The sequence below is a fragment of the Tympanuchus pallidicinctus genome, unplaced genomic scaffold, assembly GCF_026119805.1.
Source record: "Tympanuchus pallidicinctus isolate F22 unplaced genomic scaffold, pur_lepc_1.0 scaffold3, whole genome shotgun sequence".
Lineage (NCBI taxonomy): Eukaryota > Metazoa > Chordata > Aves > Galliformes > Phasianidae > Tympanuchus > Tympanuchus pallidicinctus.
The window spans coordinates 51,430,252-51,448,800 of NW_026294747.1; the positions used below are offsets into that span (position 1 = coordinate 51,430,252).

Below are 18,549 nucleotides of genomic sequence, written 5' to 3' on the forward strand. Positions count from 1 at the left end.
TTGGCATACCGTTGCTCATGAACAAAATCACCGAGTCCAGACCTTTCCTTATCTCCAGATATTGCAGGATATCATTGTTCTCTCGTGGCTTTTTTTTATGTGTGTGAGTACTCTAGTTATTAAGATACTGCAAGTATGAAAGGCTCAGCAGTTAGAGGCTCACTCACTTGCCATTCTCAGCTTTCATTTTTAAAAGTTGTTTCATCATGGTTACAGGAAAAAAGCAAGGAAATGTAAACTACACCAAATCTATCATTTGTGAGCTGCTAAGCACAGGTCCTGTGCTGAGGAGATGCCGCGAATTTAGTAACGAGGCTTTGATGTCAGGGGAACACATAACCTAAATCCCCAGTGATGGGCAAAAGGAAGCCAGCAGAGCTGCCAAAAGATGGGTAAAAGATCCAAAATCCAGTGTGATTTCATGTTAGAAATCCATATGGGTGGCAGCATGAAAGCATGTCCTCTGCACGTGGGCCATCCTTGCGTTGCCTCAGAGATGTTATGAGTGCCTCTCTGGGGATAAGGTGCAGGTTCTTTCTATAATGAAGTGGCTGTTCTGAAGTTTGCCTTTAAAGTTTACCCCCTGGGCTCCTGCAAAAAAGCAAGCCTGAAGCTGCCAATATCTCGCTTTTAATTATTACTCAGTTCTGGGGTATAACCACCCTGGTTACATTCATGAAAGTCAGGATCGTGCTTATGCAATTCTTCTGGCATTTTAAATGGAGCCCTAGAGAAATTTTTATTTTATTTTAATAGTAACTTATCTGAGGGACTTATTTTTGGTGTTGTTTTAAGTGATTTACATTTACATTACTAAATATAAAATCAGAGGTCCACACTACGGTATGTAACAGTATGTTCCAACAATTTTATTTACCATCAGTTGGTTCAGGGTTGCTTTAATCACATGAATAGCTTCAGTCAGAAGGACTCAGAGTAATTATTCGTGTATGGGTTTGCAGAATTTGGTTCATAAGGATTGACAGCATGAGCGAGACAGGAACGGTGTGTGGTATTGCTGGTGTGCACCACTCTGGGTTATGGGAATATTTTGGTTTGTTTCCCTTAGATCTTTTCATTGGCTCCTGCTTGTTTTGAGAAAATCAAACTGAGTGTCTTTGAGTGAGAAATGACCATCTTTACTTTGCAAAGCCAAGTACTGTCTTGTGGGTATAGTGAAAAGCTCACCTGTTTCAACTAGAATAGTGTCATTTTTCAGAAGAGCTGGAATTTAGCCATCTGCCCAGGGAAATGAAGGGCTCATACAATGCCTTGGGCTGTACTAAGTACTGTAAATAATGTAAAAAATATATGATTGAAATATCAGTACAATTATAGATGCAGGTATCGTGACATATTATATTGATCTCTAAAAATAGTGGAGGAAAAAAAAGCTCTTCCACATAAATATGTAGGTAATATGTCAATAAGGCAGTTCATAAGGTATTCATAACAAAATATGACAAGTTGCAATATGGTATAAAACAGAGAGAAGGAGATGAGAACATTGGAAGTAAATTCTGATTTCTAGCTTTTCAGCTGGGGGAAGAACAAACACATCGCCTGTGGAAAAAATAAGAAACAATATGTATGCAAAATTCAGATGCTTTTTAATTATTTTAATTACTATCCAACAAATGTTGCCTGCAGCTAGCAGAGTGAGAATGATTACAGGGAAGACTTTGATTTTTCAATAAGCTCCTCTCTAATGAGGGAAAAAAAGAAAACGATAACACCTTGTTGTCTGTGTTGCAGTACCATGCACAGCTACAATCTGGGTCTCATTATGCTAGAAATACAGGTAGAAAAATAGTGAATTTCCCTAAAGAGCTACAAACCAGTTTATACAAAGAAACAAACAAGACTAACGCAGAGTAATAAGGAACAGCTGAAGAAGGGCAAAGGAATAAGAAATCTGCTTTTCTTTGGCCAGTACGTATGCAGTAGAGCTGAAAGGAGAAAAGTATTTTGATTTCTCAGGGAATCTTGATGTTCCAGTTGTTTGAAATTGTCTGTAAAAAGGACTGGAGCCCGACTGGCTGAATGCTTGAGTGTTGGCCATGGCTCCAGCCATGACCCGGCTATCTCAATCCCCATGACACTGAGCCTGGTAGCCTGCCTTGGGCTGCAGGCAGTAAAAGCCTGTGGGTCTTTATCTTCAGGCAGTTTGCCTAGCAAGATTTGTTGAAGCTGTGGGAGCTGGAAGCCCTGCTCCTCAGGAGACTACCAGCTGGGCTGCTCAGAAGCCGGGGGCTGGCGCTGCTCCAAGGGAAGCTTGCATGTTTTCCAGAGGAATTTAATTGAATACTTGTCTCTATGAAACGTTTCTGTCCAGTAAATTCAGATGTTCCAAAGGAGAAAAATATAGTTGGAGAGTTGTTTTCTACCAGATGTAGGGAGCAAGTACCTGGCTTTAATTTTGACATATTTCAGTATAAGTATATATCTGATTTATGAGATAGAATGGTAAGAAGCCACAACTGGCCATTTTCCTGCCTCTTCTTCATTAAGCAAGCAATATTATTTTCATATTTATTTGTATTGCAGTAGTGCTTAGGAATCCACAAGTTTATTGTACTCATCAGTATCAAAACAGAAAAAACAGCCTGGATGCTTTTAAGAGATTCTTGTGGTTAGAAGCAAGCTGGAGGAGGGCTCTGAGGAAGGACGGGCTAAGCTCTGCACAACCTAATTCAAGGGAGTGCACCTTTCATCAAGGAGAATGAGTGCTTGAAGGACGACACAGAAAGGAGAGCACCACAGCAGTGGAGGAGGTGGGAAGCAGGAGTTAGGTGCACAACTCAAAGTCAGGAAACAAACAGGGGTCAAGCTGATTGAGTTCGGGTGGCTTAGCAATGAACCTGGAAGCAGCTGAGCTGAACTGTTGTTGAGAGCTCACTGAGAAGTTGGAGACCGGTCCACTGGTCGTATGAAGGGCTGTATAAGAAGGTTCTGAAAAATTAAATCCGAGGCATTTTAAATTGGACCCTCAAAACTGTTGGCATTGACATTTCCTAGCTTTTGAGTGCTTGACTTTGAAATCCTGGCAGCATTTGTTGTTGTTTTTTTTCGTAATAAATGTTGTGCATTTAGACAATAGCAGTTCTTTAGTTCTAATTCAGCACAAAAACAACCAAAAGCAAATGCACAAAAATTGAAGAAGAGCTCCACGTTTTTAATTTGTGAATCATTTGGATTTGTTATTCTGTAGTATGGCCTTAGAGGCCACAGAAAATGTAACCAGTGCATTTCAATTGGAGATTTGGGCATTAGCATGCCCACAGCAAAAGCAAGCCCATAGATATCCATCCCTAATCTCTGCTGATCTCCTGACACAGTCTATTTTCACCTTTCTTTTGCCATGCTCCCTCTCTTAATGCCTCTTCCTTGCCTGCAGACTCTTTGTTAGAAAGCCTGCAGAATGGAAGGAGGCATGAGTATTGCAAACTGGGAGGTGTCAAGACAATGCAAAGTCACTGTTTGGCCACATGCTGAATAAGTCACTGGGGACACTGAGATCTGAAGCTATACAGGGGATATCATTGGTTCTAAATCCACAGAGAGCTGTTTGTTATATTTTTTAGTTGCTGAGTTTAGATCTTAGACTCTCATAACTGGGTAAGCTGAGTGAATAAAATGCCGTCCTTCATCAGGATCAGGAATTATAGATTGTTTTAACTAGAGTGCTTGACAATAACTACTACAGATTTCTGCTTGGTATTTTAAAGAAACGCAGTCAATGTATGCAAATATATCTGCATGAGAGATTGCTGTGACTTAGAGCCAATCTTTGGCAGAAACAATAGAACAGACTCATAAACAGGTGGTTCTCATCACTGGACGCATAATGCTGTATGTATGCATTTAGCCTTTTCTCTAACGCCCTTATCCTGTAGAGAATGTGGTTCTTTATGGCCATAAAATGGAAATATTTGCTGGCAAAGGTGACAAAGCACATAGTTCCCTGCAGCATCCCACTCAGTACCAGGATAAATATCTCTCAGTTGTCAGGTAAACCCACAGCACATGAGCTAAGGACAGCACTGCTCTTTTGTGTACCTAAGAAAGGAAAATACATTTACAGCAAAAGTGGACGTTCTGTTCTTCATTCATGTGTGACCAAATTCTAATCTCTCTCAGTCTGCCATAAATCCAAAATAACCAACTGAAGTCAGTGCAGTTCCTGGAGATTTGTGCTACTGTAAATGAGAACAGAACTAAGAATTACTTTTTCTTCTCTCTCTGGTAACAGCGAGAAGAAAAGCTGCAATGTCAGCCTGGCTTTATTTTATTCCTTTGCTCACGTCATAAAATGGACATCATTTAAACCTCTTTTTTTTTTTTTTTTTTTTTTTTTTTTAAATATATATTTGGAATATAACAGAAGGAGAGCCTTGATGGTTTCTTATTTTGCAGTAATATAAACATTAGAAGTCATTTTTCTTTTACACATGAGTTAGGAAGCATAATTTACTTGAAAGAACCCCATTATACACTCAGTACTTTATTTGTTTATCTAATTGAATAGAAGAGCATTTACTGCAGTTTCAAAGTTAAGCCAATAAACATTTGTCTTTGTATTGCGGCAGCAATGTTTGACAATTGCATTGGGCAGCACCCATTTTAACTTCAGTTTATTTTATAGTATTGATGAAGCAAAACTCCCTTGCTTGCACAGTTTCCACAAGTTGGATATTTGACAAAAGATGCTGAAAGCCTTTCTTACAAGCTGCCTGTGTTGCCTCGTCCTTGTTTCCAACACCACCTCACAACTTTGTATTTTGCTTCCCATATCCCTGGGCACATCCTCTGTGCAGAAAGGCACAAATAAGGAGCAAGGTTTTAAAAACACTTATACGCCTCATTTCTCTTAAAGTTTAATTTTCACTGTCAGTTGACAAAGCTGTTGGCACTGTTGGACATAAAATATTTGAGAATACTGTGTAGTTTTTTGACTCACTGTATAAATACCATCCTGAATTGTGCAGTCTGTATCGAATAGCTTCTGGAACATCTCCCCTAATCAGTTCCTTTTGGGAGCAGGATAACCACTTCCCTTCTGAAGCAGTGTCAGTGCCCTCCCCGCATGGGACTACAGATGGGATCTTTGTTACAGAGGCATGAGATCAATTCCTGATTCCAGGCCGTGTAGTAAGTGCATTCCTGACTGAATGTTACATCGTTTTTATTTTCCTGGGACAGCATTGCACTTTGTCTCCTCACTGAAAGAGCTATGTTCATTAGATACAGGAAGTCCTGCTAAACATCCATAACGTTACATCAACAGCTGCTGGTAGATCTTTGAATGCAGTGATCAGGGGAGAGTTTGCAAGAGATTTGGTACTTCTTTGCAGTGATTGTTTTCTTCAGTGGGCTTCAGAATCTAAATTTCTGTGGGGAAAAAAAAAAAAAAAAGAAAAAAAAAAAAGGCAGTTAATCCTTAAGGTTGTGTAGAAAACTCTAAAAACATGCACCAGATGGGAATCAATGCAGTAGTGTCTGCAGCCGGACAGATACCCTGAAAAGCAGGCTGAAGGCTGACACTATTTGGATTAAAGGAAAAAGGGCTGCAAAGCAGTCATGCAACATAGACACTGTCTGTACGGTATGGGGAATGGGCAAATCTGCAGTGAGCCCTGTCACGTTGTCCATCACTGATGGCATTGATTTTGATTGTGGCTCAAAAGAGACTCAATTTTCTGTCCTGTTGATCTGTGCTCTCTTTGTCCTAGGTAGACACTTCCCATTACTTCTTTTGGCAGTGCACATAGATAGCTGACTCAATAATGGAACTGACTGGAAAAAAAGGTTTACATCTATATAAAATAACTTTGTATTTCTCTGCTTGTTTTCTGCACTTCCCAAGCAGGAACAACAGGCATTAGAAGTTCTGGGCAGAAGAAAAGCATTTTCTCCCAACAACAGATCACGAGTATTAAGTGATTGTATGTTTGATTTCAACTGTTCCAATTTGAGTAAAAAACCTCTGTTGGAGTTGGTAAGCAAAGTGGCTGCTTTTAGGCGTAGTGATGAGAGAAAAGTCAGTTTACAATGCCCGGATGCAAAACTACGTACTAAATTATACCTTGCAGCTTCAAATCTGGATGAATACTCAATGTCAGCAGTGAGTAGGGGATGTAGCTTCAGGGGATGGTATGTTATGTGGACAATAGAAATTATGTGGGCTTAGAGTATGTGGAAGCATCTTCACTCCTATCCCTTCTAACACAGGAAAATTTCATAATCATAACAACTTGCTCAGAGAGAAACCTCTCCCAGTTGAATATGGAGAACTGGTGACAACTAATGGCTAAGACAGGTAGGCAGCTGGTACCAGAATGGGTAAAGGCCATGCAGAGGAGTTGCCCTAAGACACAGTGGAAGTAAACCATGCCTGGGTGCTTGGTAGCCCTAGGTTGCTGGTGCTTTTAATAATGCATGTGCAGGACCACACGTGGTACCATTTGTTTTAATATTAATAACCAGTGAGCCACAGAATAAGCCAGGATTTTATGAAAATGAAATCTGATCAGTTCACACGTGGCTCTGGAACAAAGATGGAATCCTAGATGTACTGCCACGTATTACTTCAAGATATTTAAAACAAACCACCTATTCTCATGTAAACTACCTTTTCATCTGGACTTCGGTAACAGTCCATGCTGGTAGCAACACCTGCTGTAGTCTCCCGTGCAGGTGTAAGAACAAGTCTCAATTTCTGCTTACAAAATTATTGCAGTATTACCTATGTATGCATGTTTTTTGCCTAATGCAAAATCCTTACAGGGAGATGCTCTATTACGTCGCAGTAGCAAAAAACAGTGGTATAGTGTCCAAGGTTGAATGAGAAATAAAACATGTATTTCCACCAGTGGGTATGATTCACCAATAGAGCACAGCTTCCAAGAGAATCCATCTCCTTTTGGCTGATAGTTGATGCTATATTTTTTGGAAGTTTGTGGACAACTCTGCAAATTCCACCAAGTGGTGGCTGTGTGGGGCTGTGCAAGGCACAGCTGATAAGGATTTACATGGGGAGAAAACACTTTGGTTCCAGTACACCACTACCTCCCTTCTCCTCTTCCTCCACTCCTAGCACAGGATCTCACGACAGCACACAGCACTGATGTCTTTTCTACCTGCAGCTCAGTGACAACAGGAATGCTCTTTCAGCATGCAACAGGGTGTGATGTAGGAAATGGAGGATTTAGGTTTCATGTTTCTTCCTCTTCAGCATTCTTCTTACCCCTTCTTCTTGATTTTGGGGCATTAAGTTCTGCTGGAAGAAAAGAGCAGGAGATCTGGCTTTGAAGGAGATGAATCCATGAAAAGAGCAGGACTCTTCAGGCTGTTGTTTCTACCTGGTCGCAGATCACAAAGTCATCTCTGCTGTTCCAGATGCTATGTGCATAGAAGATAAGATGCTTGCAGCCCTACAGTGTTGTTCATATCCACTGTCAGCTACCAATATTAAAAACGTAACACTTGAGCCCCAGAGTCCTGGAGATTGGCCATGCTATAATGACAATTCAAAATAAATAAATAAGCATTTCAGTTTTTCTGCACTGCAAATCAAGACTTTTATATTTTCCTGCTAACTTGAAGGCTGGGAGTGAATTATTTAGGTAAAAGATAAGTTTTCCCTGTGTTCATGCTTTTTTGTCATGATATACTTGGATGTCCACTGTAGGAGCTGGGAATTTAAGGAAACCTATCAGAAAGCTTGTGACGATGTCCTTAAAACTTACAGCACTGGATACTATTGTACTAGAGAACGGGACTGCTGTGAGATTGAATATGAAGTCCTGATTTTAGTTGCACAAGTAGTACTAGCAAGCGTCTGCGAGTGTTTAATGAAGCTAGATTTCCACCTTCCATCCTGAAGTGTTAGTCATAGCAGCATGTTTTGCAGCTCCCACTCCATGCAAGCAGTATGAGTTAGTAACAGTGATGTTGTTGGTAGGAGTTGTAGAAGGGAGTAAGTCCCTTGCTGAAGGGAGTGTCGAACCCAGTGCTGTCAGATTTGTTCTCCTGTGTCTCAGCAGCTAACTGAGCAAGAAAGTGTTAAATCTGCTCCAGCAAGGCTGTAAGGAGAGACGCTGCAGTCATCCTTACCTCCTAAGTCACGGGCAAACCAAGGAAAGCAGCAGATCCTCCAAATTAGGTCATCTGTTTGCTTCATTCTGAAAGATTTTTATTAAAGTGAAAAGTGCTGTCTGTTTCTTCTCCCAGACAGAAAACAAACATTGGCATCTAGAGTGGTAGGAGATGAATATTTGGTGCTGGGCAACTTGATTAAAGTGTATTCCTTGCAATGCGCGGTGCCTCCCTTATCCTGCCATTGTGTTCATACAAAAAAAAAAGAAAGAGGGTCTGCCCTTTCCCATTGTATAGTCACATTTTCCAAGTTCAGCCAAAACGGGTCTTATAAAAAGCTTTAAAAATAAGATGAACTTTGTCTTTTAGTAAGCCACTGAAGAAACTCTGAAATGAAAGCGATCTAGCACATTTTGTGTATGGGAAAGCTGTTATAGTCAGTGTTCTGGGTGATCTGCCAGAACAGGAGGAAAATACTGATAGAAATGGTCATGGGATGAATGTTATCTGAGCTTTACTTAAAGGTTTGCTAACTAAAATTGAAGGTGAATTTTACTTGAAATACTGGGAAAGTTTATAGAGGAAGAAGTGATTTGCAGCAGATGAGAATGCATTTGTGTTGTTGTATTTTTATCACTGCCATCACCAATATCAGCATCTACATTTATCTACCAGTGTACATTAAACTAGTGATCCTCTGATGTAATTAACAGACATTATTAGCTGCAATAGCCTAATTCAATCAGCTTTAATGGAAGAATCTGAGAGTCTCTGCATCATGTTTGCTATTACCAAGAGACAGTTGCTCATGGGCATTCACCTGTGTGCAAAGTGGGCCTGAAAGAAAGAAACAAAACACAAAGAAAACCAGAGTTCTGAGTTAAGCTACGTCCTCAGCTCTGTTTTGTGGCACTTCTATATGTTTTAAAGACTCAGTCATGGATTTTCCTAAGTGTCTATACACTGAGTTTTACTGTACTGGTTCCACCACCACCAGACTAGGTAAACAAAGATATGCCCAGGGAAAAACAGACGTGGTAACAAAGATGTGTGTTGCCAGCATAAATCTGGTTAGGTTAGTATGGGATTCCAGCAGCCAAAATAAAACAGTTATACAGAGCCAAGAATTTTGAGATAGAGAGGGCAGGAGGAATTTGAAATATGCTACAGAAGTGGAAGGAACAGGACTTGGCAAAATCCTTGATCTCATTAGAGAAACAACAGGGCTCAGTAGCCAAACAACAGGGTGGTGTCAAAAGAGAGAGTGAGATGGCAGAAGCCTTGGGCAGGGACAACAGAGGATATCCAGGAAGGGCCGCCCGAGACCTGGGGCTGGATGGAGATGAGAAGTTAGCACTAATATGATGCCATTGGCTCGTGGTTTAGGTTCTGTGTAACTGTAAATTCCTGACCTAAAATTCTTCTTTGGTACAATCAAGTGATCTCTACTGACTAAATAATCCTGAGAGCCAACAAAAGCACAACATTCTTGAGAAATACATGATAAATACAGTATCTGCACCTTCATCCATGATTACATACACGAGGGTTAAAAGGAGGGAGATAGTTTTGATGTGGTAATTTATATAACAGAAAAATGTTTTGTACTAGAATAATATTGAACAGTTACAATTAAGAATCTAATTCCTTGTGCTTTAGTATTGTACTGCCGAATTTATTTTCAGGTTTTCTCTTTCTTAGCAATAATTGCATTCCCCATAGCTGAAATTTCTTTGTGTAACTTGCATCTAAGAAGCTGAACACATCAATGCTTGGCAAGAGAATGAGCCAAGTGGTGTGGATGTTTCCGTAGTCACCAGTTGCACACTAATGCATATTGATTGAGAGGAGAGTGGCACACATACCAATTCTTCAGCACAAAGTAAGATCTCTCATGCATTCAGCCAGCTTGAGGTTTTTGCTGTATGATTTCGGTTTAAGCACCAAGTCCAATATGAAAAAGCCTGTACTTTCAGTTAATTAAAATTACACATTTTATCCAGGAACACATCAATAGATAGGCGTGTAAAAGGCAGAGATTTTATCTCGCTCAAAGAGAACATGTGTTTGGTTGAATCTTGCTCTTTGAGTTTGTGTTTGTGGCTGATTACCATTGTAATCAACAAAATATAAATCTCCCGCTCAGCACTCGCTGGATCCTGATGGTGCCAAGGGAGAAATTTTGCAGCAAGACCCCAACCCCTTGTGAGTACAGGATACCTCTTATGCTGGGAATGCTGAAGCAGGGCTGAGTCAGCAGAGCGCAGCCTGCACTGCTCTGCCAGTGCCTGGTACCCCAAACCCAGAGCTGAGAGGTGCACGTGCCCCTGCAGGGCCCTGAGCCTGCCGTCGGGCAGAGACATGGCTGATGCCAAAGTATGCAAAGAATGGAAATGAAGGTTCTCCTAACCCTATACAACATACATTTAAGAAAAGAAAAGAAAAGAAAAAAAAAGCCTAGATCTCTCATCAAAGTAAAATGTAATTAGGGGTATTATTGCATACTTTCTTAATTGGAACAGCTTGTGACAGAGAAGTACTTGGGAGGATTTCAAGCGTGTTCTGCTCATGTGGAAGCACAGCCCGATGAACCCATGTGCACATGGAGCAGCCGAATGGTGAGCATCAGCAGGATGGCATGTCCATCCAGAGTGGTTTGTGTACTGAAATTTGTAGCTCTGGGCTTAGCATCGTAGAGTCACAGAATATGCCAAACTCGAAGGGACGCACAAGAGTCATCAAATCCAATTCCTCACATAGGATCCCCCAAAATTCAAATAATATTTCTTAAAATATGGTCACAGTAAGGTGCCACTGCAATTTTTCTGGGCTGCTAGGCAATGTTGTGTCACATTCCTGTGAGCACTGGCCATGTTAATATATCAGAATGTATCTGAAGTGAAATCTTTTCTCCAGAAATATAAAGGAGCAATCACAACATTGCCCTGGCTTGCAGTTACTATTCCAAATTTGAAGGCAGTAGTGTCAATGAAAGCAGCATGCAGTTATCCTGGAAAACCTTATCCCTGTGATACCATCCATGGGAGTGAGGCAGCATCTCAAGTATGGGAGGAATTCCCACAGCCAGAGCAATGGAGTGACACCGGTAGCATAGACAGGATTCAGGCACATTTAGGGATGGATAGATAGCAGAGGGGTGAAAGATGCCTTCATTCTTCGTGTGTTATGGCCAGAGAGGTCACACCATAGGGGTGCTCACAATCTGGCTGAGAGCCAGGTATTAATTTCACTGAGTTCCTGTGTGGGAGTAATGAAAGAGAAGGAGAGTTGGAAAAGAAAATGAGATGAAGATGCTAACGCAGTCTGCCACTGGGTTTCTTCTTGAATAGTACACTGCTCTCACAGCCCCAGAGTCAGCGTAGGAACAAGGTTGTGATATTTTATTCATACTGCTAATAATTTTCATATCTAATGATTATTAGGATACTCTTTTTTTTCCTTTAATACATCTCTTGGTGGAAAATGTGTGTGGCTGGAATGATTTAAAGCAGTGCACTGAGACCTATTGCCTGGCATTCAATAGTTAAGTTATGAAACATCGGACACTGGAGTAATAAAAACCTACTTACTTTGATCTTACAGTTAAAAAATGATTAAAGTATAGAATTGCATGTGCTGACATTAGACCTCCACCCACAAAGAGATTTAAAGCTGTCGGGGGAAAAAAGAAAGTTGAGAGACAGCTTAAGTGTAGTAATTCAGAAATTGAGCTGCTTTTTTAATTTCAAAGATGGTCAGGATAAAGGGATTTTTATACCCTATTTGTTATACAAGGCCTAAGAACCTTATCCCAAGATATTTCCACTTGCATATTACCGAAAAGCTGATAATTGCTTGACAGGTCAGAGAGCTGCGTTTCCGTATTTTCTGTTGAGCTGAACTCGGTGAATTTACAGCAGGATTTCTGCTTCCCCTCGTGGTACCTCCACCGAGCTCAGGGTGACCCCTGGCCTCCCTTCTGCTTGCATGCGGCAAATAGATGACGGAGCATTCGGTGATAAAAGTTTGCAGGGATGAAAAGCTTTCTTCTTTTAATTGCATGCATATTGTCATCTCCTGGGCACATGAAATTACCTTGTGGAATTGCAATTATGAACTTATTACTGGTTTATCTAATTGTTAATGAATACAGAGAAGTGTTGAGTTGGTTTTCTGGCCACTGACCTGTAAACTGTGTGAAGGCAGTGAAGGCACACCCTTACACCCCCACACAATCCTGACTTAAGTCAGTAGGAACCCTTTGCTTTTGTATAATCATTCTGTAGCCAGAATAAAAGACATAAGAGAATATACTCATTTGTGCTGGTAGTACTACATCCACCCAGCCCAGTATGAAGAATCATTCTTTTTTAGCAGTGGTTCTGATAAAGCAATGGCAAAGTTATAAAGCAAAGTTATTGTTGATCTTGAAGTGTCCTCCATCATTTTGATTTTCTGTCCAGACATAGAACTGTAGCATTTTAAACAGTGCTCAGTGAAAGTAAAGACTTATAGAAAAACAACAACATTCAGCCTTTCTCGATATCAAAATTTCAGTGTTGAATCTGGCTCTTAAGGTGGGCAAGAAGCTCATTTTTTCTCAACCCGCTGGGATCCACTTTTCCATTTGAAGAGATTGCAGACTGCAGGACAAGCTCCTAAAAGAGAAGTGTTGTCCTTGGGGAAGTGACACTCAGCTTCCCCATGCACACAGCAGAACGTTCCGACAATGCAGAGCATCACTCTTGCTGTTCCCTGATAGGGAAACTGTTTCTATGCCTATCAGTTGCAGGCTTATTTTCTGGGCAGGTTTGGATTTTCATTCCTCCATGAGATGAAAAATCCTCCCACAGACAGCAACCTAGCATGGGAAGACAGGGTTTGCCTCTTGGGAAGGCAGATGTATACTTCAGATCTTGGTCCCTTTGGAGCACTGGTCTTTGAGGTCTTGAACTGATTTTGGTTCTCACTTAGCCCTAAGTTAGGTTTAACAACAACTGACGGTGGTAACCTGAAAGCATGATGTCACAGGGGATGTGTTAGAGGTGCATAAAACATGGATTAGAGTAAAATGGGGAAAAAAGACACAGTTCCACAGAAAATCATAGCACAGAATATCTCCATGTTGTGGCAAACTTCATCTGCACTGAAAAATATTACTTGGCTGTGGGAGTATGTCCACACAGATTTATGGAGAATGGGACATTAAATGCCTTTGGATTCCTCTGAAAATTCTCAGTCTGAGGTACTGAGTGTCTGAGTGCATTTCAGAGGACCAAGGTCTGGGGTTTTACAAGGGCACAATGGAAACTGATGCTTTTAAATGGTAAAATTTTCTATCCCAAATGCAAAGAAAATGGCATCTTCAAGATAAAATAGCAAAGAACATCTTGAAACTTAAATGTTAGAAATCAGTTATCTAGCTCACAGCAAATGACTATTTATAATTGCCTACTGGGGTACCTGACATCAGATGGTTGTACTGGTAATATTAGAACAGTATCTGACAGATGGGGAAAAACACATGGCAGGAGGTGGGAATGTTGATTTGTAGGCAACATTTGGAGGGGAAGGAGGGAGACAATAGCTAGGAATGTGCTTTACTTTTTAAGAAAGTGACATTCTTACCACCAAAACAAAAACCTGAGAAAGAAAGCACATTCCAAAATGATATCATCGCATTCCTCTATATGAACAAACACACTTCACTGTAACTGCTGTTTCCTGCGTTTGTGATTTCCCTTGAAGAGTGTTTCAGTGAGAGATGTTTTCAAATAGGAAGAGAAACTCAGTTTTAATGTCCTTAGGAGCCTCTTGGCAAAGCCAGACCGTCTCCCTAAGGCCAAGACTACTGGCTTAAATAACAATGTCTGGGTTAGATAATACCCCAGCTTGTAAATTTGTGACGTATGTAGAAAGTAGTTTTTCCTCTCATCAGTGGCACTTTATTGACAATCTGTGCACGTTCAGAGCCCCAGCTCTGTTTTGTCAGATACTTGAGGCTGAGCAATAGACCCAACATGAGACTTTTATTTGTTTTGCACTGAAAGAGTCTGCAAAATGTATTGGTTCCCAGGAGGGAACCACAGGAGGATGGCAAGGCTCAATGGCGTGCGTGCTGCAGTGACTCACTGAACACAAACCGCTGCAATATCTGACCCAGGATGTGGCGATCCATCTTCAGGAGATTGCACCAAGCCATAGTTTCCAACCCGCCATCAACCACAAATTGAGACCACAGTGGTGTGCAGGAGCTCCTGCATGAATTTCTTCAGCCATGGGTTACACCAGAGGTCACATTATCAGATCACAAGATCATGACGGCTTCTCTGGCCTTCACACCTGTAGGATAACAAACGTGGAAGATGCAGTCATTGCCCAGACTCTCTTTTCTACCACAGGAGAGGGCATTCAGGTTTAGGAAGCAGTGAGTGCACAAGCAGCCACTGCTCAGAATAAGGAGCTCTTCCCCATCTTCCTACTGCTTATTATTAGCATCCTAAACCTGGCATTCATACACTGCCACTAACAGCGTGCAAATTTTGAGCACCTAATTCATTCCTTTCCCTTCCATCTTTTTCCATTCCATTCCCTTGCCACACCACATATTTATAGCCAATTTCAAATGCAAGTCTGGAGGAGCAAAGCCTGCCTCTGTGGGTATGCTCCATGCCTGATACAATGAGATCTTGTTCTCAGTCAAGCTTACCGTGAAAACAATAACGCAAAATAACATTCATGAAAGGAATTACAGTTATTGAAACCTTTACTCAGACTGATAACTCAGTCCTCATATGAAAGAAGTCAATTTCTGCAAGCAGTACATCTTCACTGACATCGTGGTCATGGTAGAATCTCACTCAGTTTCATAAGACTTCGATGAAGAGCCACCAACCACAGTCCAGCAAAGTAACTGCCATGACAGAACTGGGTACAGAGGGGACCCTTTTTGATGCCATTCCCTGCTTATTGCAGCTTAACTCCGGTTCCTATTCCGCTTTTATACAGTGTGTGATCCTCTCCATCCTTCTGCCCCCGGATTGACAGCTGCTCCTCCTGTCCTTGAAGCACAAAGGGAAACATATGACTGGCTTGTGGCTCTTCCTCTCCTCAAAGCGAGTGACAAGGTCACATGGCAGTTGCATGTTTCCTTTGTTATCCTTTTGTTTGAAGATAGAGGAGTTGCACCTGACTGGGACTGCAGAGGCATTCAATTAAACAAAGGCATTTTATTTTAGGAACTGTGTAATGAAGAGGAAACCATTAGACGATCTTCTCTTCCTTCAGGCAAGGAAAGCATTGACAAGTGCTATATTTAGTTGTGAAATACACAACCTGCAAAAGGATTTCATCCAACTTATCAGGAAGTGAATCCCCCTTCGCTTCTAGCAACATGAACTTCAGGGAATGGAAGCAGCTCACACGGTGCTCAGTACTGGACTGGATACAGAACTGTGCAAGAGAAATGGCATGCTCAATGGAGCTAGCCCCAGTTATGGCCAGAGAGCCCTCCTGAGCAGAAGGACCTTGATGTGTTTATTTATTGCTGCTGATGAGTCATAAGACACTTTAGAAGACAATTGGATTCTCAGATCCCAAAGGAAGTTTCCAAGGTAGTGTAGTAGAACTGTGAACTGAGCTAATTACAGGTAATTTTTGTTTGTGACAGGAAAAAGCTGTTAACATCAAACCCTAATGTAGAGAGATAGGAGAATTTCCCTGAGCTACGTGCTTTGCTGCTGAGAAAGCAGAGCTTAGCAGACGGAGGAAGATAGAACTGATTTCCAATTTAGTTATTTAATGTTTTATGGTTCTTAAATTTAGCAGAGTAGGTCACTTTTCTGTGGTCTTTGCAAGACTTTCCTTTCTGAGGACTGATAAAAAGGATTCTGTAAAAAATAGCTGCGTATCACATAGCTACATATACAGGTTATCAGAAATGTCTCTTGTCCAAAAGAAGAAGAGAGTCTGGTGAAAAGTCCATGGCAGCTGCCCTTCCTACCAAACAAGCCTCAACATCCTCGCTCTGTCAAAACATCCTCTGAGCACTGTGGCTTAGATTCAGGTCTGGCTGGGTCTGGCTCTTCAAGCACACGTGGGTGAGCGAGAGCAGAGGATGCAAGTAGTTCTTCCTTTCTTAACCTCTTTCCTGATGTTAACTATCTCCTAACTGAATGAGTAGGCTCCTGGCAAAGAAGAAAGGAAGTGTGAGCCCTTTCTTCCCCATTCTGCCTATAGGTGAAATGTAGTTTATAAGATACTACCCAGCACATTCTTATGGCATTCTTATGGGGAGTGCTCTGGCACCAGGCCATCAAAGCATATTGATGGCATCCCTGGATATCTACTTAAAGCAATACAGGAAAGTAAAATGCATATTGATGGCATCCCAGGATAGCTCCTTAAAGAAAACAGGAAAGTAAAATACATCTCCACCCACACAGGCACTCGGGGGGAACAAATAAGAGATGGATTCATTCCACACCCAAAAAAAGTATAGAGTACATAGAGTGAATTGCCTTTTGCTTCCATTGACTACTTAGAGATCTGGCTTGGATTCAGCAACCTGAGATCTAGACAGAAAAAAAATGGGCGAAAGGAGTTGCACTCAGAAGACTAAGATGAGAACAATAGATGACTCCTCTTGGGGCATGTTCCATCATATTCTGCTGTAAAGTCAGTGTCCCAGGGCTAATTCGTGGAAGCATCTTGATCGCCTTTGTACTGTCAAGTCCCATACAAGTTGAGGGGCCATTGGGTAAAGAATTAGAACGTGCCTACAAGTTATCTTGGTTCCCATTTACACTGACATCACTATAAAGTAATCAGTTCCAGTGCCAACAAGAAGTTCTCTTTATGTTGCTGACACTTAGAAATGAAACTTAGTGACATGACACTTAGTGCAGGAAACACTGTGAGTGTGTGAGCTTCAATAAGCAGTTCCTAAACTGGTGAAATCCCAAGAGGTAGTGAATGCATGCAGTAGAAAAACCAAAATACGAGGATGATTCTATAAAAAAATCGATAAGAAAAGCAGACTGGGCAGGGAATTTTGCCCAGCAGGGGCTCCCAGCAGGAAGGGAATCTTTATTTGGAGAAACATGATTTCATTGTGCCAATTGTAGCACTTTTTCTTATCTTGTGCTGTTGCACAAATGAAACGAGGCGTCTGCAAGAAGGCCTAATAGGCCGGGGCTAATTTAGGTGTGACTGGGTATAAAAACACAATCATTTTAAAGCTAGGGCAAAGTACTGCCGGCGATCTGAGCTGCATATCTCAGGGTTTCAGTTGGCTCAGACCGACTTCCTGTCACTGTCCGCCATTATGTATCAGCAGGAAATTACACTTTTATGAGTGATTTACCTTTAAACAAACACCACTACACAAACAATATGGTATTGAATTTGGTGGTTTGCCTTTTAAGTATTACAGTGAAAGATTGTAACAGCTGTCTAAGCTGATAACTACTACCTAGGATAAGAATATTGTTGACTGAGTTATTAGTCGATTGTTCAACTAAATCTAGCTGCTTCTCTTTTAACTGTGTGACATTTACCGTTTCTTTAAACAATATAGTTCCTTGAAATACGAATGTAACTGGTTCCTTGGGTGGGAACTTCATGGGTAAAGAATTGTTTGGGAGATCAGATCCCATTTTTAATTTTAATTTTTGCATTTTTTGTTTTTATGTACCTCTCGTGGCTGGCTCTTTGTGGGAATGGTCTCCTAGGAGTAAATTTCCATGCAGCTTTCTAATTCAGCAGATGAGCAACAACCATAACCTGTGCCTAAGATAACTGAATGCATTTTGGCAGAGAAGGGATGAGACAGTGTAATGTATCTGCAGCATATCTACTGCTGTGACTTTCCTAAGAATGTATATCTTGAGGTGAGACTCCATTTAGCAAGGTGTGGAATGCCTGCAGCATTTTAGAAGACACTCCACTAATTGCAAAATCAGGTACAGCATGTGAGGAGGAGGTTGACCTTGCAAAATTCTTACTCTGTTTTTGAACAATTAAGACTAATTTGTGCCCAGTTTAAACTTCTAGACTTTGAGGCTCCAGAGTCTGGACTGAATCCAAGGCCCAGTGAAGTCACCTGGAGATTTTCCATTGACTTCACTATGCTTTGGACCAGACTCTTGGAAAGGCTATTCCCACGAACTCAAATACCTGAAGCCAAACATGGCTTCACACAATTGAAAAATCACCTACTTAGCATGTTTTCAAAGACAGACCCACTTCTCAGCAGTAACAATAAAGAACGGGGTTGTAAGGGTGGAAATATACAGAGTGCTCTTCAAAAAGACTATGGCAATACTCTAACACTAAAGCCATGAAAATGAGAATTTTTAATGCAGATTTTATTAAAGATACTGCATTAAATTTAAAGAGAAAAAATCACGCCAATATTCTCAAATTAGAGCATTTTTTGTTTGTTTTATACAT

At 41.0% G+C, this 18,549-nt stretch overlaps 1 long non-coding RNA gene across 1 annotated transcript; it reads right to left on the bottom strand.

Moving 5' to 3' along the window:
* Positions 1-4,445: 4,445 nt before the first annotated feature.
* LOC128086738 (uncharacterized) lies at positions 4,446-8,295 on the bottom strand. The gene is made up of 3 exons (XR_008209512.1): positions 8,116-8,295; positions 7,140-7,279; positions 4,446-5,391 (listed from the first exon to the last, which is right to left on the bottom strand). It is a non-coding gene; the product is annotated as an uncharacterized LOC128086738 (long non-coding RNA).
* Between the last annotated feature and the right edge of the window lie 10,254 nt (positions 8,296-18,549).